The 27,022-nt window shown below is 44.1% G+C and overlaps 1 pseudogene; it reads right to left on the bottom strand.

The window, feature by feature from the left end:
* The window catches only part of LOC120837932, a 50,208-nt pseudogene extending 27,310 nt beyond the window's left edge, over window positions 1–22,898 (bottom strand).
* Window positions 22,899–27,022: the final 4,124 nt, after the last annotated feature.

Below are 27,022 nucleotides of genomic sequence, written 5' to 3'. Positions count from 1 at the left end.
CCGTGTATGCTGTTGGTTCCAGCGTGTTGTGCGAGTGCTGGTCTCTTATTACTTCTGAGTTTATTCCTTTCTTAATTTTATAAACCAGTAATCAAACATTTCCTCGGAATAACTGGCAGGAGGATGCCGTGGCTGGCTTCCGGAGTCGTTTGAATTAAATCCTTGCCTATTCACCCTATCGACGCAAAACGTGCGGGACCCCCTCGAGATCGAAGTCGGCGACACTTCAATAAGTCGGTGACACTTCACCGTCCCAAAACGATAAGGTATACGCCTTCTATGAATTGCTACCGTTTGTATGTTCAGTTTTGCGAGCACAAAGGCCCATAATCCGTGGTATGGTTCTCAGCGAGTGATTTTAAATTTGCAAACAATTCTTAGTAAAAATTGGATAGGACTAATGAATCAATCGCCTGAATTTGCAGGGCCAATACCGGCAATTTAAAAATTTCTGAAAATTTCGGCCTTTCTTTTGAGCAGAAGTCGTGGTGTGACAAACTTTTCTGCCTTGTATTCGATGTGGGAGGAGCTAACCGACAGTTGCCCATTTCCGGCAATTTAAGAAGTTATGAAAATTTAGGCTTTTCTTTCGAATAGGAGTCTCGATGTGACAAACTTCTTTGCCTCGTATTGGATGCGGGAGGGCAGTTGCAAACGAGCATTTGGTCGTCAGCAACTGTAGAGTCACACTTGGATAGAAGCGTCGGTATCGGCAAGCTCAATGTAACTAAAACAAGTGGGCGGCGCTTTGCAACGCAACTATGCGCGCCTCCACAGCTAAGAAGACAGCACGTCATTTACCCTGATGATTGCAAAACCTTTTTCTACACCATCCTCCACAGAGCTAAAAAAAACTAGAATCAGAGAGGCTGTGAATTGCCCTGATGCATGCAGTGCAAGCTGTAATGAGAAGCTCCAGGCTTGTTTTTGAACATTTTGAAGTTTTTTACTATAAAAAGCAACTTCAAGGCGCTGGTATTCATTAGAAGTGTCGCTCACAAAAAACGCCTTACACTTATTTAAAAAATGTATATACAAACTATTTTTAATCTTCATAGATGCAAACTAACATAGCCACTCCGTGCTTTGACTTAGCGCGTCGTCTGCACGCATCCTACCACCTCCGTCACAGGAGGGCGGCCGCGAGGTGGCGCCACTTAAACACCTCGTCACCGATAGACCGATTGAAAGAGTTCGCGAAGAGGCAACGGCCTTTGCAGTCATAAATCAGTTGTCGCGATTTTTCACCCAATTTTAGAACTGCCAAAAAAAAGCGCCGGAAGCCCTGCTCACACTGACACTTAGAAGAGTGACGTAATAATCTCAATTACGTTGTCACTGGGTTTATTCTTTCTTGCCCCGCACCAGCCTGCACCCGTGCAGAAAAGTGAAAGATAATGTACTTCTTTTGTTTTCAGATAGGCTGCACCCGTAAATCGAATACGGCGGTCTGCACCGAGTGCAGCGGGTGCAGGAGGTGAAGGTTAATCGAACCAGACCACTATCTCGGTGGCGCGTCCTTGTTAGAGGGGCCGACAACACACTGTTGAGATAGTGATGACATGACTGATGACTACGTCACTCGTCTGAGCATCATTGTGGGCCGTGTTTCGGGCGCTTTTTGTGTGCAATTTTGAACCAGTTTTTGTTTTTATCCTTTCTTTTTAGTATTATCTGGATCTTGTCTGCATCACAACGGGAAAAAGAGAAATAAAGAATCTTATAAACTCGGTGCTAAAGAAATACTTCATTAAAAAAAAGCAGCGGGGGAGAGACATCAAATACTGCACTCTTTCCGAGCCTTAAAAAGCACTTACGCCAAGGTCCTCATAAATCATTATACCGGTGCAGGTGTCACAAGAAACCAATTGCTCCTGGCACTCCATGTCTTGATTATTTTGTAGGCTTTCGTTGAGAACGTTGACATCGCCGTCGGAACCCTTCCTTTCGGTCTTCGGACACTCAGACTTGTGTTTCTGGGAAGAAGAACACACTTGGGCATACACTGGTGATGATCATAAAATAATAACTAAAAACTAGCGTAAATTGCTAACTGGCAGCAGAAAAAAAAAATCGCAGTACTTTTGCTGACCATCAAGAAAAAATAATACGCGGTGTTTCTACTAATACTTTTAAAACTCTCTATAAATAGGGCGATTCAGAAAAAAAAACTGTTGGAAACAAACTGACAGTTACAGCGGACGCCGGGTTGTAAAAGAAAACACTAATTAGCGAAACATTAGTTAGCGAATTAATTACGTAACATTTACTTATTACCTTCTAATTAATAAAGATTAACGTGGTTTCTAATATGAACTTGCTGAGTCCTACCAGAAAACCTAAATCAGTTCATTTTAAAACGACTTAAAGCACGTGAGAAGAGCGGGCAAGTTTTGAAGTTTCCGTTCTTGTAGCAAACGGAAAGCTGGCGAAGCGCAAAACTAAACTGTTAGCTTATGTATCGAGTCTTCCCATCACCAGGCTTCCGCCTGCTGCAGGAGTTGAAACTTGAGCAATCCCCCCCCCCCCCCCCCCCTCCCGCTGCTTCCCACGTGCTTCAAGATTTCTTAAATTGACGAACTTTGGAGTTTTGTATGACGCGTAGAAAGTTTCAAATTGCAGTCATAAGTTTGTTCTAACTAATTAAAAGGTTATTCAAATTTTAGTTTAATAGTTTGCTAATCGGTGTGTATTTCCAATATCCCTGATCTCCGCCTTGGGTGACAGTTTGTTCCCTAAGATAGTTTTCTTTTTCCCCAACCACCCCTTTTTTTATGCAATTCTTTTTTAATATTTGCAGAAACTCCCGGTATGAACATAGAATGAAGCCGGAAAGATATCAGCACACTCTCAAACTCGCCGTTCATCGCACAAAAAAAAAACTTCGATTTTTGTGAGGAGTGGTGTAATACGGAACGCAGGTCACGACGTCGACGCTATGATGTCAGAACTCCCAGCTCTTATTGGCTGATTGAAAATAGTGGGTATACCTCAAGGCACCTAGCATTGAGGTCATTATAATCTAAGCCATTGAGAACTCAGCATCGTGCTGACGTCAGCACAGCCCCTGCTCAAAAAGCAGATGAGTTGCTCTCCGCAAAGTCATCAGTCAAAGGGCGGACAGTGCCTGAAAAATTCCATCAATGAGTCCTAAAGTTAGGTGACGTCTTTTTTATACAGGCATTTACATGACTTCTCATTACTCGAAACTTCAAACAATAGGTTCACAACATTTTGTTCTGTGCTTTTTGTTTGTAAATATGTGTTTATGCGAAAAACTTTGAATAACATATCATAACAATTATTTTTGTTCTTTTTGGTATGCATTATTGTTGGTACATCCCGTGTAAAGTTTGAAGTTAATCTAGTATGAAAACAATGAGGTAGAAGTAGTACAATTAGAAGTACGGTGGTGCAACTTTTCTTTAACACAGATGAGGAAGCATCGCATTATTGAATACTCATCAGTCTCATTTTGCGAAACGCTATACAAAATATAATTTTTAATTATAGCCATCGAGCATTCATTATTTAATAAAGTAATAAATTATTTAGAAATGTAAAGCTATTAGCAATTAAGTATTTTCATTGGAGGCTAATAATTAATGAACATATTACAGCGAATGATGCCTCTCGTTTAAATCTCCATGTACCAACAGGGTGTTCTTTTTTTCAAAACGAATACTTGTTTAACTTTATTAGAGTACAATGTATCAATGCTGCATTATAGTGATACTTCAACGAAATGCGAAATATTATACCCGCCGTGTCCAGAAATAGGCTGAATATGACCCACAATATCCGTAAATGGGAATCGCAGGTTTGTAGTTTGAGCCTCCGTGGCTGTATTTTTCGTTATAAACGACCCCCACTATGGCAAGCGCTCGGAAAGCAGCCAGCGGAGAGCACGTGACATCCTGCGCAATCGTGATGTAGACTGTCTCGGGACCAGCGAAGCTGCGGCGAGGCTGACGTCGACAGGATCCCGTAGCCGTTCAGCCACCGATCGAAGCGGCCGAAGCACCCCATCAATCGGGCCACCGCAACTAACCGCAAACAACGTTACCCGCAAACCTGCTCTTGTACGAATTTCGAGTGACAAGTTAATCTGAGACTTGTACGGAATCCGTTACAAGGAACGAAATTACTTGTAATCCATTCAATTTATCAGTAATTTAGTCACTAAATTATATAGTTGCTAGAGTGATTGTAAAATAATTCACTTACATATTTACGCAACCGATTCGTTGTAATCTCTTAGATTTTTTCACAACTCCCACCCCTTACCACGTCCTAAAAAGTGGTCCCTTTGCGCGCGACCCTGGCGCTGCCATAGCAGCGGTGGTGAATCTGGCAGACGCCTGTTCTACTGCAGGTCGCTCTCGAGCTTGGCCGTCAACGGAAGTTTAGCAGCCAAGAGTTGGGTCTCCACGACGACAGGGAGTCTCGCCTTCACCCGTACTTTTGGTCATGACTCGTAGGTCCAAACGCCAGGACCACGACATCCATTAACAAGACAATTTGGCTTTGTGACGTCATTTGTTACCCCTTCGGGAGCAATTTTGATGTATGGACGCGATAGGACGCTAAACACACAAGTCGAAGATACGCTTCAGGCACCTTAGTACAACAAATCGCGAGCATTTTCCTCACCTTTTCTAAAGAGTAGGCGTAGAACGTTTCACATTTCTCGCAGCGCACAAAACGCGATGGACATTGGAGGTTATGCTTCGTCTTCTCCTTCTGTAGTATCTGCCCCTTACAGAAGATGCAGACAATTCGCTTCTTGAGGCATTCTTGATAATGATCCTTCATATTGTGATAAGCAATATAAAACATGTTAAAGACTACTTGCACAATGATTTTCATACACGCCGAACTGTTGTTAAAAACTGTACATATAAAATCTCCTTATTAATGGGAAGGAAGTCGAATTTATGAATATTTTATTCGAATAATAAAGGCACTTTATTCTTTCACTAATAAAGAACCCGGATTTTTGTTTCTGCGATATGTAACGATTAAAATAGAAGTTTATCAGAAATATATAATTAAACGAAGAAACAGTCGTTCCAGCAAGGAAACGAATTTTTTTTTTATCTTTCCCAAGTAGCAGAAGAGGGTGGGGCCCATGTGGGCCCTTCATAGGCCCAAGTTGCAATGGAGGCTCGGGCAGCCACTACGAAACCTACGTTTCTCCCACTTAAGCGCAGCGTGAGCATGCCCAATATGGGCTTCCCTTACAGTTCCGTGGTGGGTCCGACCTCGGATATGCGAGGGCAAAGTTAGGCACACCGTGGCCACTCCTAACCTTGGCTTCTCATGCAATACCTCCGTGGGTCCACTTCGGCTATGCGGGGTCAAAGTTAGCAAAAACGTTGGGCTCCACAGGGGCACCGCGCGGGCATACCAAACTTGGGCAGACCATGCAATGCCCCTGTGGGTCCTCCTTCGGCTATTCGCGTGTCCAGCTCGTTGCTCGCCCTCCCGCGGCGGAAACGGGAAGCGCTCTAGTGAGGGTCCCCCGATTCTCCTGCTCAGCGGGCACGGCGGAGCTGCTCGCGATCATGGCTCGCGAAATGTCATTTCCGAATGCAAACAACACTCTTCACTGTCCCAACGTAGTGCTGCAGTCAGTATGGGATTTTACCTTATTAGAAAGTCTTAGCATTGCGTTTGCGTTAAAGTTGCGTGCCCTACGTTGTCCGTGGGCCTCATTGCCAGGCGCCAATCCAAGACCGCAATTTCGGGCTCCGCGCGCGCGCTAACGCAAATACACAGCGCTTGCGTTCGCTCGTATACGCAATACTTAACCTCAGAACTGTTTCACCGGCTTCCAAAGCCAACGCAACGTGTTGCAGTGAGCAGACGTGCAGGCAGGTAGGCGTTCCTTCGAGTTGGAAAGTCTGAGATTGGCAAAACGACGGCGCGTAAAAATGAAAGGGACAAAATGTTATAAAAATATTGGTATATATATATATATATATATATATATATATATATATATATATATATATATATATATATATACATACCTTTTTTCTTTTGGGGCATTTGGCCTGGAAGGATTTTGGCGGCGACTTTGTAACTCTTGCCGATTGTCAAAAGTCGCGACTTTGATAGCAAAATATGTTTTACCCACAATGAATGTTATTTTACATGAATTTATCACATTAGCGAGAATGTTTCGATTGATTTTAGACTATCTTCATATTATGACTTGGCAATTAAAAATGCTGCATTTGACACCAATGATGATAATTAGCACACTTTTGATTGTCATAATTGATCGCGCGTTTGAAGTTAGATCATAACAAACAAATGTTTGAAAATTGCGTATTAAAATATCTGAATTTTAATAATATTATTAATACAAATCACGGCAATGTATGCCCCAAATTAACGCCACAATCACAAAAATACGCTATTTAAACATAATAGTCTTTCCAAAGAAAGGTAGAATTGTTTTCTTTTTTTCTTTTTAGCATATGAAGAACTCTGACATCGTTATCAAGAGAGGCAAACAGTCAAACACTGGATGCAATATAAAGTCCTATGCGTCACTCGTTCCTATAAAAAACACAATCACGCACACTTCAGCTGTCTGACTCGGATTCCGTCTTTGGGTTGTTGTAGTGAGAACTGCGTTTATTAATTTATACTATGGGCATATTGTAAAAATTTGATTTATTATGTTATTCTTCTACTAGGAATACTGTCAAAGCAATTAATCACCTAAATATCCAAAACCCATTAAAAGGCCCGCAGTTCATTATTTCACATGACAATTATCTGAGTGAGAAAAGGCAGCGAGAACGCACAAATATCAGTACAGATTTTTTTCACAACTACAAGATTCTATGTCACCTCTAAGGTGTATGAAAGACCGTCTTTAAAGGGACACTGAAATCTCTAAAATATTTGGAAGTGCCTGAATCGAACATGTATGTCACAAAATAAAGTTTCCGGAAACAACTTCTTTAACTAAATAAGTACGATTGGAGACTCATCTTGAGTTATGAACGAATTTGAAATAAGACCTATATCGAGAAATTAAATTCAAAATAGCGGTTAGTTTCGGTTTCGCTCCAGAATTAAAACCTGCCTCCTGGAGTAAGTGTTATGCCAAACATCGTTTTTGTTTTCAGGATAATTAGGTGACCTGCGCTGAAAACACCCTAGCCTCCTCGTATTACCAGAAATAATTTGTGTCACTTAGTAAAGCCAGCACACTAGACACGCTCAGCAGCGGCATTCATCTCCGACCCTCACTATAACCGACATTTTGGAAAACGAGTGGCGCCACCTATAGTTCGTTGGAGTCGCGAATACGAGGTCAAAGGTAGCATAGATGTGGGCTCCAAGGGGGCAAAGCGTGGGCACGTCATATTGGACCTCCTCTGCAACTCCCAAAACGGCAATTTCCGCTAATATTGAAAATATTTACCGCACATTCTAGAAATTCAACATAACAGATCGGCTTAATTTAATACCAAATCACAAAGGATCGTAATTTTAGGCGTGAAAAATATTTAGCTTACTGGAGTTTACTACTAACTTACTATTCAACGTGTATGTTGACATTGTTTTACGGGGATAGAATGTTTTACGCAGAGTACTGATTGAGAGAGTGAATCCGAAACCCGCTTGTCATATCAGCGGCCGGTGAGTTAAGTTTTCACGTGCGTTCCCGTGAACCAGTTTCTTGAACGGTCCCCCGAGTTTCTTTTTGGAAGTCAACAGTTCCTGTGTCGCTAAAATTACTTCTCTACAAAACACTCGTTCGCTCAAAACTGGATTATGCCTCCTCCATCTGGGACCCCGGTACTGACGTACTAACCCTTGCAGTTGAAGCGGTCCAAAACCGTTCTGCTCGCTACATCCTCACTAATTATCACCGCATCGCTAGCGTAACATCAATGAAATTGGGCCTAAAACTGCCAACGTTTGCTTTGCGCAGAAAAATTTTTCGCTTATGCCTGTATCACAAGCTATACCATCATAACCCTTTCCTACGTGAAAGGTTACTAACGCCTGCACCTTACATCTCGTCACGTCTCGATCATCAACATAAAATGGACGTACCCTCGTGTAAAACTACATCTTTTCATAGTTCGTTCATACCTCGCACCACGCTTGACTGGAACCACCTTCCAGCCTCTGCGGTATCGATTTCCGATGGTGTGGCGTTTAAAAACTGTATTGCCAATATTTATATTCCAGAATTTGACTAACCTATTGTTATTTTTCATGTTCTGTTTCATGTGCATATCTTAGATTTACTTTATATTATGTAACCCACTCCCCTCTGTAATGCCCTCGGGCCCTGAGGGAAAAATAAATGAAATGAAATGAAAGTCATGGCGGCGCCTTCCGCGCCGACGAAGGCACAATGTTTTTTCTTCAACTTTCCAAGCAATACTGCAGTCGACGCGATAATGGACACGTTCCAAGTTGCCGCCAGTCCCGGTGGCTTAAAGTACCTTTATCACCAGGGTGGGGCGAGGATTATGGCAGCCGTCGGCAGCATGGCTGTTGCCGACCGTTTAGTAACTCAAGGAGACTTGATGCTTGGCAACGTGGTGGTTCTTCTGGAGCTAGTTGGCGCCCAACTCCTCCACGTGTCCGTCTACCTTCTGTTCCCTTACGTGACTCAGGAACCCGTCGTCCAAGCCCTCAGCACGTTTGGAAAAGTGAAGGGCATTTCCTATGTGACCTTCCGTGACCGCCCAGACATCGTGACCGGCACCAGGGTGATGAAGGTGGAGATGACCAAACCTATCCTCAACCTCATCAACATCTGGGGCCACCGCGTCATGGTGGACTACAGAGGACTGCGTCGAGTGCGCAGCAAGTGTGGGCACGAGGGTCACATTGGGCCTGCCTGCAAGACCCCACGGTGTAACCAGTGTGCGTTTCTTGGCCACGCAACAGCCGGCTGCACCAACCCATGCCAGCGGTGTGGGCATACCCACGCGACGGTGGACTGCACACAACGCAAGACCTATGCCGCCGTCACGCAGTCGACAACCGCCCTGCCATTTCGCGAGGCGCCCCAGAAGGCTGCAACTATCCCCGTCGTCTCCCCGGCGTCAGAACAACCTAAGGATGACCAGAATCTGTCCATCCACCCACAAGACTCGCCCCCCCCACCCCTCCCTTCTCCCTCGTGGTGACCCGGTCGCTGCCCACGACTCCCAGTCGAGAGAAGCGGATAGCCCAAGTCCCTATGCTGACCGCCTTTGTCGTGGTCGAGGACGACGAAGGGACTCCCGGCCAAGGGCCGGGAGTCCCTTCGTCAAGTTTTATACAAGTTTTAATTCTGGTGCGAAACCGAAACCAACCTCTATTTTGGATTTAATTTCTCGGTACAAGTCTTAATTTCGGATTCTTTCATACCCCAAGATGTGTTTCGCATCGTAATTATTTAGTTAGAGAAGTTGTTCGCGGACACTTTATTTTGTGACATACATGTTCGATCCAGGCACTTCAAAATATTTTGAAGATTTCAATGTCCCTTTAAAAACCGCGTCTTTCATACAACTTAGAAATAGCATAGAATATTGTAGTTGTTGAAAAAATCGGTGCTTATATTTGTGCGTTCTCGCTGCCTTTTCTCGCTCAGATAATTGTTGATGGCAAATAATAAATTGCGGGCACAAGAAAAAGATAACAAATCCAATTTTAACAATATGTCCTCAAAACGTATAAATTAATAAACGCGGTTCTCACTAAAACAACCCAAATACGGAACCGGAATCAGATAGCTAAAGTTAGTGTGTTTTTTATAGCAGCGCGTGTCGCATAGGACTTTATATTGCATCCAGTGTTTGAATGTCTGTCTATCTTGATGACGATGTCAGAGCTTTTTATCATATTCTAAGAAGAAAACAAAATTATACCTTTCTGGAAAGACTATTATAAATAAATGGCGTATTTTCGTGATCTTGGCGTTAATTTCCATGATTTGTATTAATAATAATATTAAAATTGATATATTTTAATACGTAATTTTTCAAGCTCTAATATAATTTGGTGCTTATGATCTAATTTCAAAAGCGCGAACAAACATGACAATCAAAAATGTGCTAATTATCTCACTGGTGCCAATTGCAGAATTTTAAATTACCAAGTAATAAAATAAAAATAGTCTAAAGTCAATCAAGACATTTCATCTAACGAGAGGAATTCATGTAAAATAGCATTAATTGTGGGTAAAGTATATTTTGCTATCAAAATCGCGACTTTTCACAATCGGTAAAACGTCCAAAGTCGCCGCCAATATTCTTCCGGACGAAATGCCCAAAAGCAAACAAATAAAAAATAAATAAACAAAAAACCTTTTTTTAATTAATAATTTTTATAACATTTAGTTACTTTCATTTTTACGCTCCGTGGTTTTGCCAATCTCAGCCTTTCCAGTTCGAGGGAACGCCTACCTGCTTGCGAGTCTTCTCACTGCAGCACGTTTCGTTGGCGTTGGAAGCCGGTGAAACAGTAGGGACTTTTAGTATTCTGTTTACGTGCGAACCCAAAGACCGTGTGTTTGCGTTAGCTTTGCGTGTTCCACACTGCGCGTAACCCAAAATTGCGGTCTTGGATTGGTGCATGGCGATGAGGCGCACGCACAACGTGGGGCCCACAACTCTAACGCAAACGCACACCGCTTGCGTTTGCTTCTATACGCAATACTGAACTCTCTAGTATAGGTGCAATCCTGTTGGGACAGTGAAGAGTGTTGTTTGCATTCGGAAATGACATTTTGTCAAGCCATGATCGTGAGCAGTTCCGCCGTGCCCGCTGAGCAGGAGAATCGGGGGACTCTCACTAGAGAGCTTCCCGTTTCCGCCGCGGGAGGGCGAGCAACGAGCTGGAGACGCGAATACACAAGATTAAGACGGCATCCACATACCTATCACCCCCCCCCCCCTTTTTTTTTTTTTTTGTAAAAATTGGTTTTTATAAGAAAAAAAAAAAAGAAAGTCGCCCTGTATTGTTGGAGAAAACTTCCATCCGCGCTACTTCCGTTTTAAATAACACTCCTGCCCATCAACACCGCGTATATGTTTCGATACATATGCCGTTTCCGAACGACTTAGAAATATAATAAAAATTCCACACAAAAAGAAGAGGTACATATGTAATTTTCTAAAAAAAAAATTCTTTGAAAAATAAAAGAACTTTTGGTTTTTTTGTTATATATGTTTCGAATAAACACATTTTCGCATTACTTTTCAGGGATGCAATTTAATATCTCTAAATTCAAAATAACTGTGAGAAAACTGACAATGAAGGTAATGACAAAACAAATATACACATTATCCCGCGATCTTTATTTTTGTGATGTCACATATTGCATAACTTGCAAGTCGACAAGACAGACCAAAAGCAATAAATGGCGCATACATTTTTTTTTTTTTTGCTTGCGTGAGTTTAACTATAGTAGGTTACAGGTTAAAAAGGTAGCGGCAAATGCACCTCAAATGGAATCATGTATCCCTCCGCCACCTCCGCATCCAATAGCGTCCCAAAGTTTCCGTGACGTCGCGGCCAACGCGCGAGGACGGTCTTGCCTTTCCGTACCATATTTGCTTTATCTGTCGACTTTGACTTAGCATTGAGGAAGCCACGAGAGGGAGATTAGAGCTTTCCCCCTCCGATGGAAAGAAATACGACTTTCGGGGATTTGCTTCCCCCTCCGATGGATACAAAGGCTGCTTTCAGGGGCTCGGTTCCCTCTCCAATAAATACAAAGGTCGCTTTCTTAAAAAGTGGGGATCGAAGACAAGTTGGCACCGCTCTGTGGTTATTATCTATCCACTGAGGCGGAACCAGGAGCATTTCCAGTGAACTCTTCTTTCGACTGCGGAGGGTTTTAAAACGGGCGCATCACGCTTGTGGGAGGAGCTTCTCCTACCTTCTTGACTTGTAACCGACTATAGCATTCAGTTCACACCTACAAAATTGTTGTAACTCGCCGGGAACAAGCTGTAATGCACCCGTATCACACCACATGACACTTGAATGGATGAATGGATGGTAATGGCTATACCCTTTGTAACGGGCGGCAGCTTGCGCCACCGAGCCTAACATTTGGTCATCGCTTCTATTTTTGTTATTTGTATGAATTTTGTTATAACCGACCCCCCTCTCTTCTAAATTGAATTTATTGCCTATTTTTATATGTTTTTTTATTTTATCCTTCCCTAGATCTCTTCCACCAATCTTCCAATCTCGTCTTAGTTACCGCAATTCTTTCCCTATCCATTCGTCCATCCATGTCCGGAAAACCCAGTGCCCCCTCCGAATCCGCAGTCATCCCCCCAAGAGGGCGGGACGAAGCCCTGTGCACCTTAAAATTACATGTTCTATAGTTTCTCTTCCGCGGTTGCATACGTCGCACAGAGTGTCTACTTCCTGAAATTTAGCCCTATACGTTTTCGTTCGCAGCACCCCCGTTCTAGCCTCAAACAACAAAGAGCTCCCCACTGAATTATCATACAGCTGTTCCTTCTTTATTTCCTGTTTTTGTGCCCTGTATATTGTTAAAGCTGATATTCCCTGCATTCTTTCTTCCCACAATTTCCTCTGTTTCCTTTACTCCCTTTTCTACTGATATGCTCTGATCGGCTCCATTTCGTTGAATGTATTTAAATCTCAGCTTGCGGGTTCGGTTTGTCCACTTAGTGTTTAGACTTTTCATATATACACCAACTCATGTTTACAAACAAACCGGAGCGCCCCTAGCGGACGCCACCGGCGCCACGCATGCGCGGTGGATGGTGGGCAAGAAGCCCGCCGTCGCCCATAAACAAACCATTGAATTGCGTTGTTGTCGGCGTCGGTGGGAGTCCCCCTGCTCTTTTTCGCGTTGGAATTGTTGATTCTACGTCCTCCTAACAATGTCTGACTACTTGAGCGGCTTCAGCAAAACTATCGAGGCAAAACTTTGCGTGAATAATGTGACGTGCGGCAATTCATTTCACGTGGACGCCGCAGAATGGGCGCTAAAGCCTGACTCCCACGATGAGATTCTGCTCGCTATTTTCAGTCGCGACGTCGCTCGGACTGCAAAAGCGTGGACCGTAGCTGAGGTGGTGGACATTGATACTGAAAACCGCAAGTAGAATCGGGCATTACAAGTCGGTGATAGCCACTGGTAACAATGATCAACAACTTCTTGTATCTGTTTACACTTAGCCGACTTACCCCAACCAACCTTCAAAAGTGTTTTGAGGCCTGCACTTAGTTCTTATCGCAATTACCGGGTCAACGTTTGGTTTACGGGCCGCTGTCGTTTGAACAAACTGTCGACAAAAAACAGCCAAGTTTGAAAGAGCAGACGACAGTTCGAACGCACGCGCAATGGAGTACCGGCAAGAAGCACCGCGTCCCGCGTGAACAAACCATTCGAATGTCACGTTGTCGGCGTCTGTGTGAGTCTGCACACTCTTTTTCGTGTTGGAGTTGTCGATTCTACGTCCTCATCGCAATGTCTTACCACTTCAATCGCCTGAGCGAAATTATGAAGGCTTGTTACGCCGCTAAACTTTCCGTAAATAATTTGACGTGCGGCGATTCATTCGCATGAACGCTGCAGAATGGACGCCAAAAACATGATGAGATTCTTGCAGCTATTTTCGGTCGCGACGTCGCTCGTGCTGCAAAAGTGTAAAAGGTAGCGGCGATGATCGAAGTCGACACTGAAAATCGGAAGCGGGAACAGACCAAGCGTAACAAGTAGGTGATGGCCACTGGTACCAATAATTAACATATCTTGTATCTACTGTTTATACCGAGCCTACTTAAGTCTTTTGAGGCCTGCAATTACTTCTTATTGCAATCACCGGGTCAAAATTTGGTCTACGGGCCGCTTTGGTTTAAACGAGCAGACGACAAAAAACAGACAACTTTGAAAGAGCAGACGAAAGTTCGAACGATCGGGCGGCCATGTGAATTTGAAGACGCACTGAATCCGTGGGTGGTCCGGACAACTTGGGGTTTTTCTCTCGGTCATGTTGGAACAAAGCAAGTACATCTGGCGACCACAAATTGTTGCCCGCACACGCAAACGTAGTTCGACAGCGTCTGGTTTGCCCTTTTCACGGTTCTCGGACGAACGGAGGGTGCAAAAACACATGAAAACTGATCTTCAAACCTTCCCAGACTCTCTTGGTAAAGCCCCCATCGCAGCATTTTGACGAGAAGGAAGGTTTTTTGTCTCGTTTCTTCCAAGGGAACACAGGAATGCATGTCTGGCACGGCGACTTCTGCCCACCGCCCAAGACCGGAAGTGCGTCCGGCGCGCCACCACCGCGGCGTGACGTAGGAGAGTTGAGTTGGTGTATAGATACTTGTACACCCTCGCTTCCCACCGTGTATCCTCGATTTCAGCTAGCCTTTGTTCAAATTTTACTTTACTGATCGCTTCTCTACTCTCGAAAGATGCCCAACCCATATCCCCCTGCACTCCCTCATTTGGTGTATTCCCATGTGCCCCAAATGCCAACCTACCCACACTCCTTTGCTGTATCTGCCTGAATTTCTGACCTCATACACAATACCGCATTCCCAAATGACAGCCCTGGCACCATGACTCCCTTCCATACACCCCTAACAACTTCATATCTATTATAGTTCCATAGTGCCCTGTGTTTCATGATAGCCGAATCTCATTTCCCCTTCTTTATTACAATGTCTTTATGGTCTTTTAGATACCGTCTTCCTTCACTTAACCATACTCCCAGATATTTATTTGTACATTTCTACGTGTCCTATGTTACCTCTACGTTACGCTTTCAGGGTTGCCAGTAATTCCCCCGTGGCCTCAGACCAAATTTGTTATATCAATAACTTCGCCAAGAAACCTGTTACAGTTACTTGTAATTCAGGTGAGTAGTTCAGACGTGTCTGTTAACGTGTTTAACCCATTTGGAAGCCAATCAGTGAATATGAATATTCTGCCGGAGCTCCCTTTAAACTTTGATAAATACAAACAAAAAAAAACTTCAACCGAACACCGGTTTTGACGTATGTGTTGCTGCTGTTTAGTGTAGTCATTTTGCTGAAGCTTTTTAAGGATATATTAAAAATATTTCAAACATATAGGTTTCAGCGTACGTACCTCCATCAATTCCAGCCGCATTTCCTTCTCACAAAATGGGCAAAGCACCCGCAGGTGTTTTGCCTCATCGTTGATACATCTCTTAGCATCACTAAGCTGAAAATATATTTTTAATGCTGTTTATATTTAGCCAGGAATTTGCTTACTTGGGGTAAATTTGAAAAAAAAAAGAATATACTTTTTAATTTTTATAGCACATAATGAGTAGAAAAACTAGCAAAAAAGGGGCACATACAATACAAGATATATGAAATGCATATTCTGCTTAGAAAATACAAGCCATATATAAAATACGTGTGTATAAGGCACAGCACTCAAAGCAGGTAACACGGTAGCTTATCCCCCATGGGCGGTGTAAGGTTGGGTGACGCCGCAGAGTGTTTCGTTTTGTTCATTTTGTTAGCGGCCGCCCGTCCGCAGCTGGAGCGCCTCGGGGCGAGCCGTGTTGGTCGCCCCTCCGGGGTGGTCACTGGGCGCGGGGAGTGTTTTCTTTTTGTTTGTATTTGCGGAGGCGTCTGCCACTTGGCGAATCCTCCGCGGCCGGTCGGGTTTCGACCGAGGGGTCCGCTGCGATTCCGAGAAGACGGCGACCACCACCGATGTTATGGGGCTCTCCCCTCGGGTTCGTTAGGAGCCTGCGCGCTTCGGTGCGATGCAGGTTGGGCAGCCCCCGGGTGGTCGCTGTGCGCGAGAAGTGTTACCTTTTGTTTGTTTACGAGGGCGGCTGCTGCCGGGCGCACCCCCGTGGCCGAGCGGGTTTCGACTAAGGGGCTCCCTGTGGCGCCACGAGGACGGCGACGACGACCACTGTCGGAGTTACGGGGCTGTCACCTCGGGTCCGTTGGAAACTTGACGAATGTGCCTGTTTGCGCCCTGTCGGACATTGGACGGGTGGCAGCACGTGACTCCGAGGGGTTTGAAACCTATTGGCCGATCCCTTCCCGAGGGCGAGGAAGACCGAGGTTTTAAAAGCTCGTGTCAGGGCGGGAAGGGGCGATTTTTGCCTGCTTGGGAACGACTGTAAAGAAGTTCGACGGAGATGCAAACTTCCCCTACTTGTACATAAAACTGTACAGAGTTTGTAATGTAAATAAATGTCTTGAACTCGTAACCCCCAAAAGCCTCCATCGTCCACCAAACAACCAAGCCGCCAGCCAAGAAGAACAACGACGAAACTTTACTGGCGGAATAATAACAGATGCACTTATTATTTTAAAACATGCCATATTTGTCAGGCCAGTTTACGTGACAGAGCGTGCACTTCCTAGTATTTTGCACAATAAAATTAAAATGTGAAAAAAATATTCTTGAGATGCACGCTATGTTGCGACTTGTTGAATTCACCTAGTCGTATAGCAATGTGTTAAAACAATATTTTTTTTTTAATTAAAGAATTATTCTATTAAGTTCTCAGTTCACATACAAATATCGATTCCTGCACCCGCAGGAATATTCATATCTCTTGGTTGTTTCCTCCAAACACAATGGATGGCGCTCGCCTCAACCATCAAACAGTACATGTGATCCTAGAATGTGCAACTCACAAATTCCACAGCTGACATATTCAGAAGGAACAGAGTTAAACTCATTATTTGAGATACGTGATGTGGGTTCTAACATACGTCTAAATCTATCCACATATATACAAACTGATTTGTCTGTCTCCGTCACAATATGATTACTTATATCTATTTGTCTATTCAGGTAATCCGGCTGCTCAAAAAGGGCATTATAGTGCGAGAGATGTACAAGCTGGCACGGATAGAAACGATGACGTTTATTTTTACCATCTCGCTTTTCTAAACGATGGAGTCGCATTTGTACTAAAAGGTGCTTATTTTTAAAATTCCAGATTTAAATGGATATAATTTTTTATGCACCCTGACGTCTGCATCCCCCCATCCCCCTCCCCCAAGTCCTAGTAAAGAACGCGTGCAAAAGGTCATAAAAAATTATATTGGCAAATGCAGAGAATCACCCTGCGTGGTCGCAGAAAGGGGGACTCGCACTCAGCTCAGCAGCATCAGCTAAGATGTAGCTTTTTAACAAACACCAAAATTTGGGGTTCATTTCTATAATTACAGTAATTTTAGAAAATATTTGTTTACAATTCCTAGACAGGGAAAGTGACAAATTCATTCTAGAGAGAAAATATCTTCCCAATGTACGCATTCAGAAACAATATTCCGCCATATAATTTATATAGAAAAATGAAATCCTCAGCATTGGACGGTACCTCTTCCGCTAAATATGAAATAAAAATGCTCACCTCTTTGGTGCTTGTTTGAACTCCACATTTGTTGCAGTAATAAGCGCTGTAATAATGCTTGCATTCCGGACAGAGTTTATGCTTGAAGCAACGAAGATAATATACTTGCTTTGGAATGTACTGGCAATAATCACATTCCGCCTTGTCTAGTACGTCATGTGGAAACCTCAAGTAACGTACTTCAATCCCATCGAATCCTTTCACTGGACGAAATTCTCTGTTGATACTGGAAAAATATTAAGTGATTTAGCATTGCTAAAAACGAGCACAAAACACGATTTAGAAGGACGTGTGATATCTTGGTTGTGTGGCCTTAAGAGAAATTTGAGTAACAATAGAGACTTTAATACCCATAAGTTTCGGAAAGAGTAATATTACAGTCACCGATATATTCACTCCTTTGAGTGTCATGACAAATGCAGCAACAAAACGACTGGAGACAGAATCGAATGGATTTTACTTTCGTCGCCGACTACTCGTTAGGGGAGGGGTGACACGCGCAAAAATAATCCAACACGGTGGAGGACCGTGTAAATATAACAATATAGACTGATTTTGAGGGTTTCGATAACGCTGAGCAAGTTTCTAATCGAAAGCACATTGGTATTTTCACTAATTAAAAATTAAGTTAGCAAATTTTAGGTACAGCTGCAACGCAAAAAGAGTAGCACAAGTGACCGATGACCGGAGCGGCAAAATCGCGACACGCGGCGCTATTGTTCCCGAGCGCGCCGATAGCGAGAGTGACAGTCACGTCCCATGCCCCAACGCGGGGGCGGCCGGCAGAAAGCAGCCCGTCTTAAACCCGCATTTTAAATCCTATCTTATCTCTTAATTTTATGCCGGCCACCCCCAGGTTGAGATACACAACGTGACTGGCACTCTCGCTATCGGCGCGCTCGGGAACAATAGCGCCGCGTGTCGCGATTTTGCCGCTCCGGTCCTCGGTCACTTGTGCTACTCTTTTTCCGTTGCAGCTGTACACTAAGTAATAATGTTTTTTTTTTTTTTTTTTTTTTTGCAATTCTTGACGTCCACTGTGGCTGCCACTTTTGTTCCCGAAAAGGGATTATTTTTTCCACAATCACCCTACCCTACTCGTAGAAATTTTTTAAAGTCGTCGCTTAAACACCCGGTATATTTGGAGAACCTATTATCATGCCGCCCTCCCATAATCACTACCCATTTTCGTTTTGAAAACACGGGGAACATTCCGAGACGGCATTCTTCTTTAGTTTTTTTTAAAAATTAATTTGAATCTATTTTAATATAAGTATGCGCGTACGACTTTTATAGAAGATAGAGCAATACCCGAAACAGGTTTCTTAAAAAATGGGGTTGATTTTGGTTTAGGTTTTTAGAACAAAAGATACGAAGAGGAAGATAGAGGCATTGGGTTAAGGATGTCTAAGCCTTGAAAAAGTGTAGCAGGGGCATCAATAAAGCCAAACAAATTTTTCAGCAATAAAAAAATTTAAAAAAAAAAGTTTTATTATAAATTAGATAAATAAGCGGTTAAATTTCGAAACGCTAGGTATGACTAAATTGAGTTTTTCAGAGTGGTTCGTATACGCGAAAAATTGTGATGTGCAGACTATCTCTTTGGTAAGTAGCAGAGGTGTAGTAGGCGTTACCGAAAAATAGTAACGAGATTCGTTACCCATCACTTGCGAAAAAAAGTAACGCGTTACTTTAACCGCTACGGATGAAAAGTAACGCACGTCACTTTTTGCATTACTTTTTAAATTATGAATTAGAACGTTTTACCGTTTTGACGGTAGAGGTATTCATAAGCGCCATATTTCATGAAACATTATGTTCATGCAAAAAGTGAACATAATCAGTTCGTCTTTTTTTATGGTTTCACCTAAATACTCACAAGAACAAATGCGAAGAACGCAAAAAAACGTGAAAATTCACATGGCTTGGCGCCAAAACACGAAACAAATATTGAAGCGTAATTTTTTTAAGTTTTAGGAATAAGTAACACGTAAGGGTAACTGTGACCAGTTACTCGAAATAAGTAACATGAGTACATTACCCGTTACTGTTTCGAAAATGTAACGAGTACGTTACTGTGCTACCGAATAAAGTAACAAGTTGCCGGTGACGCCGCTACTTGTAACGTGTTACGGCCAACACTCGTAAGGTGTAGTGGTTATATTTGTCTCGACTCTGTTTTCTCTTGTACCCGTGCAGGCCAAAACACTAGTCGCGACTCGATACACAAGCGCACACAAGCAGACTTCAAAGGCAATGTCACGAAGGATTCTTCGTGTCGCTTGATTGAATCAGTTGGTAATAACGCCCGCATAGAAACTGAAAACCTCTCGTGCTGTAGCACTTTCTGAGAGGGTTGATTAGACCCTATTGGCTCGTAAGGTTAGTAGTGTTCGAACATAAAGATGAAACAGGGTATAGTGTGAATTTTGACCTCGTCTTTTTAATTCTGATAGCAGCCGACCTTACGGAGTAGTCTATAAATCAGCGGCAGAAGTGCATTCTCACGGTCCTCGTCTTCGCGTGTTAAGTATCTCCGACCAAACCGATCCGGCACAAGGAAGGTGCCGCCCTCCTCCTCGTCTTTTGTGCGGCACTGGTTCAGTCGGTGATCCGAACTGGAAGGCGGACAGCTGAAACACCTGCATGCCGTTCTAGTCCTGTCAGTGACAAAAGTGTACATCCGTGATCCACGAGTGCTTCACGAAGCTACTTTTTGCATCACTTGTCAAGTGGCGTGCGGTGAGAAGGTTGTCCCGCTGAATTCGTTGCTTCCGGAGCTTCAGTCGTTCTTGACGAAACAAACGCAAGTTTCTGTATTATTTTTCAGCAAAATTTTCGCACTTCGTCAGAACGTTTGCCCTATATTGGCTCACCACTAAAATGTTTTCAAAACATTTCCTTGAAATATGTGTAACCAAATTTTGCAAAATAGAAACAGTCTTCTGCAATTTAAGTTGTCAAATAAAACATGTTATTTTCTTTAAGCGAAAACCGCCGCCCATTTTTATGCGCAATTCAGTGTCACTAATACATTTAAGAGCAGGTGACGGCCGCAGATATCCTGAGCTACACGCGAAGTTGGAAAGAAAACAAAAGCCCACGGTTTCGACATAGAGTGTTCTGCGGTGTTCCCCATTATTCCTCGAAGTTCCTATTTTGTAAGCTCACACCTCACTTGGCCGTCAATTCCTAAATTTTAGAATCTGTGTTGATAGCAGTGCGTAATCTAGTAAAGATAAGACTGACTAACGCATCACACTGATTCACAGTGCCGGCCAGAAGACAGTGGTGAATTTTATTTTCTAACAAAGTGTTTAATACGTGTTTAATATTTTGGGGTACTTCTGAACCGTGACGTAAAAATTACAAAATGTATCTTACTTCGCAGGTTGACTTATTTGTAATATTTAATTCTGTTTACTTTTCTGTTGGTGATAGATTCATCGACCTAATAAACAAAATAGAAATACCTTCGTCACCTGTTCATTTTACAGATTAATTAAAACTTTGTCAACACTCAAACCCTTTAAGTTCACTTCAATATCTGGAGTTTTGTTCGTTAGATTTGTTTCACTTTGATAAAGTCCGAAGCCTACAATTATTGTTTTAAGCGTTTCAATCTTGAAGCGACTACGAGCTATACCACTCCACCTTACGTCGTTCACTTCAAAGATGAACTCTTATAAACGAGTTCGATAACCACTGACCTCGACAAACATATTGTCACGGGTGGTGACCAAAAAAAACAGGAAATAAACAGGAAGAAATAAACGTTTAATGTGGCGGACTTATGCCAAAAATAAAAGGGTACAAAAGATAATAACGGAGCGTCGCGGGCGTCGAAGTCGGCGTAGCAGCAGAGTCGAACGCTAGACGAAAACTGACTCCGGCTTGCCCGCGGAACCGCTTTTGTACACACGTTGGCTTCTGGAGCATTCGACGTAGAAGGTTCGACGCGTAGAACATTCTGACCTCGAATCAGCTAGACGGTTCTCGATTTCACCAGAACATCACATTACAGTGTCAACAAAAATGCATAGCCGCGGCCAGGAATCGAACCCTGGCCCATCGCGTGGGAGGCAAGCGCGATAACCGTTAGGCTACGGCCGCGCTGCCTACTTGGCGCGCGGCAATATTCTTACCAGAACGATATATTAAATCGTGGGTGAATTTCATACAAGCCGTTTCTTAGTCAAACAATAATTCTTTAAGCAAAAAAATTGCTTTAGTTTTTTCCTTTTCTTTTTTGTGATTCTTTGGTTAAGTTAGTGACCGCGACGGCTACCAGAAAAGACTCGAAATTATTTCATTAGCTTTCAATTGCCTAAAACGTTTCCAATACACATTTTAAGATATTGCTAAAAAATGTTTGTAGTAGGCGTTCCGAGATGAGAAATATCATCCTTGTACATGTCTTAAACCGAAACTATTTGGGTAAACAGCACCAGTGACGTCGATCCTCTAGCCCTCCGCCCGTCCTGCAAGCAATGCCCAAAAGTGATAGCGCCACTACATGAACGCTTAGTTTCGGTTTGAAGGTATGCAGCACAAGGGTGACCCTTCTCGCCTCGAACCGCCTGCTACGAACTTGTTTCAATAAAATTTAACTAAACGCTTATACTCTAATGAGGTCGAACGTGAGTTCTACGAATACATTATACCTCCAAAAACAAAACTTTTAGTTGTGAATGAAAGCATTTTGGTGACTTATCTAACTGATTAACCATTTTGTCTCCTTTAATTGTTGCGCTCATGGCTGCCAATGGCTATCCAGACCTAAAGCAACAATACACAAAGTTTATTTTCTTAATTTTTGATCCAATAAAAAAAAAACGCCAAAGTATATACAATCGTTCCCTGCCCTCATGGGTCAATTAATACATCTGCCAAAGAAAAGGATTTTACGCTGCCGCTGATTTTAACTTTCGCCTATATTCGATGTCCCATCTGATTAACATAAAATCACTCACTTGCACAAAGCACTAATTCACGTTTATACTATGTGAGCTCCAAAACCAAGCGCTCTAGATCGCTTAACATGCAACTCCTTTACGCGTGACGCAGTACAAAAATGAACACACCGTAGGTATAATCTTCAATTATTAAATTAAAACCACAACCATTTACCAAATTCAAGTTTGAATGTTTTACTTGACAAACAAATAAAGATTTTCTGGCACACCTTCCACCAACAACTACCGCCATGAACTTCCCCGCCCAACCGGTAGCGTAAACTACGTTCCAACGAATATGCAGAAGAAAGACTACAAGTTTCGCTCAAAATTCAGCTGACTTCGCCAATACATTTAACAATCGCCGCCGTGGGTGCCTTGGGAATCGTCTAAAGGCTGGGGATTAAATGCTCAAGGTATTAAAGAGACAGCAACTTACTTGGCCTGCTGCCTCTCGTCCGTCATCTTAATGCCTGCGATCCGCGACGAAAGCAAGGAAAGTCCGACAGGCTGTTTGGTTCGTAGACGTATCCCAGTTCCTTGTTAGGTAACCGCGGCATTCTGGCAGCAGAGCACAGTCGCCCATGGCAACGCGATAACCGTGTCCGTTGGAGCTATGCCCGACGGTGGAAAGATTAAAGCATTAGATTAGATTATCTTCATTTACGTCGAAAACACTTGAGACTTAGGTTGTTATATTTGTTTTACCATGGACACCTGAAGGTTGACGTTTCCCCCTACCTAACACCTGTTTTGCGTCGTGATACGCGATTCAATCACGGTAGATTGCTGGAACCATATCGCAGTAACAATAACACTTTCAAAAACTCGTTTTTCCAAAAACAATAACCGATTGGAATGAGCTCCCTAAAGAGATCGTCGACAGCTCATCGCCGGATGACTTTCTTGAACATCTACGAGCTCTACAAGCCTGACAGTTTGATTTGATTTTTTTTTTTTTTTGCTATTTTTTGGTGTAGAGTGTTGTTTCATTGTATTGAAGTTTTCCCTTTTCATTATGTCCTGAACTATGTGTTACACGTCCACCCCTGCCGGGGCCCTAGCGGGGCCTGCAGTATTGTTAAATAAAGAAAAAAAAATCTAATCACGAAGAGGGCGTGTGGAAAGGAGCGTTATTCTTAAAGGACACATGAAAAGGAAAAAAAACATTTTTTTAAAACAGCTTAGATGGAAAAAGGATATCATAAAACAATTTTACAACCAAGAAAAAAAATTTTTAGAGCTATATTTACGGCGCTATACGAATTTGTAGTTGGCGCCGCCGGGCGCCGCGGAGAAGTGGCCCTTGACGGGCCCATATTTGTCACGTGGTACTTGCGCTCTTTCGGAAGCTTCCTATGGCCTCTAAAAGTAACTTATTCATCTTTGTTTGAAGTATAACAAAAAAAAAACTAAGATGAATAAGTAACTTTTAGAGCCCAAAGGAAACTCCTGAAAAAGCGCAAGCAGACGTGGTAGACCTGTGCGCCGGTCAGACGACGGCAGCGGCGCCCCGAAGCAGACGAACTTGTGCGGCGGCGGCGACGGCGGCGTGGAGAAACGCGTTGAAGCGGCGTTCGCACAACGCTCAGCGTGCGGCGGAGACGCAGCGCGGCGGCGCGTGGGCCTACCACGTGACCAGCGGCGGCTCCCGCGAGCGCCAACTACAAAATCGTATAGCGCCGTAAATAACCGGCTACGCTTGACCTAGCTCTGCAGGCAAATAAAGACGTTTATTCCTCCTCCATCGCTCTAAAATTTTTTCTCTTTCATTGTAAAATCGTTTTATGACATCCTTTTTCCATCTAAGCTCTCTAAAAAAAATGTTTTTTTCCTTTGCATGTGTCCTTTAAGGTATCTTCAGCTGGTCGTTTTTCAGCACCCCAATCCTCTGAAAAGGATCTGGAGGGCTATGTTGCGCTCTTTGCACTCCCAGGAGACTTGGAAGAGGGAAGTGACGTCAACGACACAGCAAATGCAGATTGGATGTTGACAGAAGAAAAAGAAATCAACACCCAATCTGCGTTTGCCGTGTCGTTGACGTCACTTCCCTCTCCCTAGTCTCCTGGGAGTGCAAAAAGCGCAACATAGCCCCCCTGGGAGATACGGGAGCGCCTCGAAATCCGAGCGAGAGGAACAGCGCGCCAGCCGAATGCTCGGCCACTTTTCCGAGCTGCCCGAGCCCCCGAGCGCTGACACGGAACCGGATACCGAGGGCAACTTTAGCGACCGCACCACTGCCATGGCGCAAGTTACGCCCGATACGAAGGGTTTAGCCAATACCATTCATCCATCCAGTGGCCCCGCTGCATGACCGCTTGCCCGGACGAAAAATGGCAGCCTTCATTGCGGAAGCTCGTCATTTGTGAACCGTTTCGCGGTTTCGCCGACCGTTTTTCGCTAGCAGACGACCCGGAAGTGCAGAGTGGTGCGGCGATCGCTAGAGACGATACGTCTCGAAACCAAGGTGCACATGCACTTCAAAGAGAAGTCGACAGGGGGCACTGATAGTACCGCGTGACCTGCGCGTGACACGCGGAGCGAAGTTCGCACTCATATTGATCGTGGTAGTACTAGAGCACTATACAGCTCCTACGGAGCAGAGTAGCGCAATCCTTTGATCCGCGTGTTTCGCCGACAACATGGCCGACAGAGCAGCTCGGCGCGAGTCACGTGGTACTCAGGGTTCCAAGAGGCGGCCCGCCCTATGGGAGAATACATGGCGATCGACTCAACACGGCTGATTAAAAAATAAACGCCAAGTTCACACTTTTCGAAACTAGTCTGTCGTGAATTGGGTAAAGCACTAAACACTTTATCAAAGTTTTAATAATATTGGATGCGTGTGAAAATTTTACGAATGCAATTTTCAAAGCAATGGCGTTTGAAGCAGACGATTGTTTTACGCAGCGGATATGGACTTTATGGATTGGCCGGAGCGGGTCACGTGAACGGCGTGACGTCGCCGCGTCGTCTCCTGCATGATGCTGCTCAGGCAATTTAAAAAAAAAAAAAATTTATTTATTTCATGGCGCACAGCTCAGCGCACATTATTGTAGACTATTCCCTTATAATGTCAAAGACTATTGTCGTTCCATAGATTCCCAAGATAATCAGGAAGCAGCGATTTTCTCCCGTTCCCCATGCATTTGTGGCCGGAGTTGGAACCCCCGGGCGTTCGCCGCTAGTCGCCGAGAGACGGCGTTCTAGATTGCGCTACTCTGCTCCGAAGGAGCTATATAGTGCTCTAGGTAGTACCAAGGTCAATTCATATACCTTGGTAGTACCTCATTACATTCTGCCTCATACCTCGCCACGTTGCAATTTGGGACAACTTTTCGTAAGTTTTGCTCCCACTGCTGTGGCCTGCCAAGGCGGGATCATCCATATATTTTATGAATGACTTACACAGTTTACGTGGTATTACAGTCCTGAATGGCGGGCCGCTGGACCCATCGTCCGCCTGGGGGATGTATCGCAGCAGGATGCCGTCGCTGCTGAGCAGGTATGAGTCCAAGTCCCTGGCATTCCCAGCGTCGGCTGCGTTTTCTTCTGCCAGCTGGGGCATCACCTTCTGACAAAGTCCATCGGACAGCTGGGCCGCTCGGAGCTTCTCTCTGCTCACCAGGGTTCCCCACCGCGAATCTGGTGTGATGGGCGCCGCTTTGGCCAGTGCCACCAAGTCGGGATCCACCTGCATTTTCTGCCCGAGAAGTGGAGGACGGGACAACGCATCTGCAACGTGGTTAACCACTCCACGCTTGTACTCTATTGTGTATTTGTAGCGCTGGACTGAAAGGGCCCATCGAGCGAGTCGTCCTGCAGGGTTTTGAAGCCCTTTGTGCCACGAGAGAGCCATGTGGTCAGTTTGAATAATAAACGAAGCGCTTTCAAGGTACATGTCAAACTTCTTAAGCTCAAAAATAATTGCCAGGCACTCTTTTTCGCTTGCTGAGTAGTTTCGCTCCGCTCCGGTTAACGTATGACTGCACTGTTAGCAAAAATAACACGCCCAGACGTGTAAACCGTTGTCCCATAGCGGACACGTCAAAACGTGTTCGTTTTACACGAGGCCATCTGTGTTTTCCGTCTACACATGAGGTGCTGTGTAAACTTAACACGCTACACCGTGTCTGCCTTCCGCAAAACCGTTTCGAGCGCGTTCCTTATGAAACATGGCGGCCAGCGGCCGAGAACAGGCGAGAGACGAGCCCAGCGAGCCGCGCGCCTTTCAGCCGAATTGAAAGCACACAGGGAGCGTTAGTTCTCGTTCGATGTCTTTTATACACAGTAAAGTCTCCAAGCGGCGGACGTAGCTACTTGCAAAGCTACGTACGTGCGTTGTCGGCGGTCGGCGGCGTCAGTAGCTTCAACGAGCCGCTAGACCAAAAAAAAAAAAAAAGCGAATGCCGAACTTACATAGATAAATAACTTGAGCAAACTATTTAGAATCGGGCGGTAACTTGCGCCACCTATCGAGATTTCTAGCAGCCTGTTTTTTAAAAAAAAAAGACGAGTCTGTTAACACTGCGAACGACCACGACTACACAGCAACCCTACATACAACGCAGGCAACACAGCACACAGCTACACAGCACCGACATTGACGCAAACACAACAACCGACACTACGCCCGACACTTCCTACTCGTTATCCAATTCTCCCCGCGGCGCA

Source organism: Ixodes scapularis, unplaced genomic scaffold (genome assembly GCF_016920785.2).
Source record: "Ixodes scapularis isolate PalLabHiFi unplaced genomic scaffold, ASM1692078v2 PGA_scaffold4__175_contigs__length_147842914, whole genome shotgun sequence".
Taxonomy (NCBI): Eukaryota; Metazoa; Arthropoda; class Arachnida; order Ixodida; family Ixodidae; genus Ixodes; species Ixodes scapularis.
Note: the sequence above shows the minus strand (reverse complement) of the source record. Positions and strands in the feature narration are given on the sequence as shown.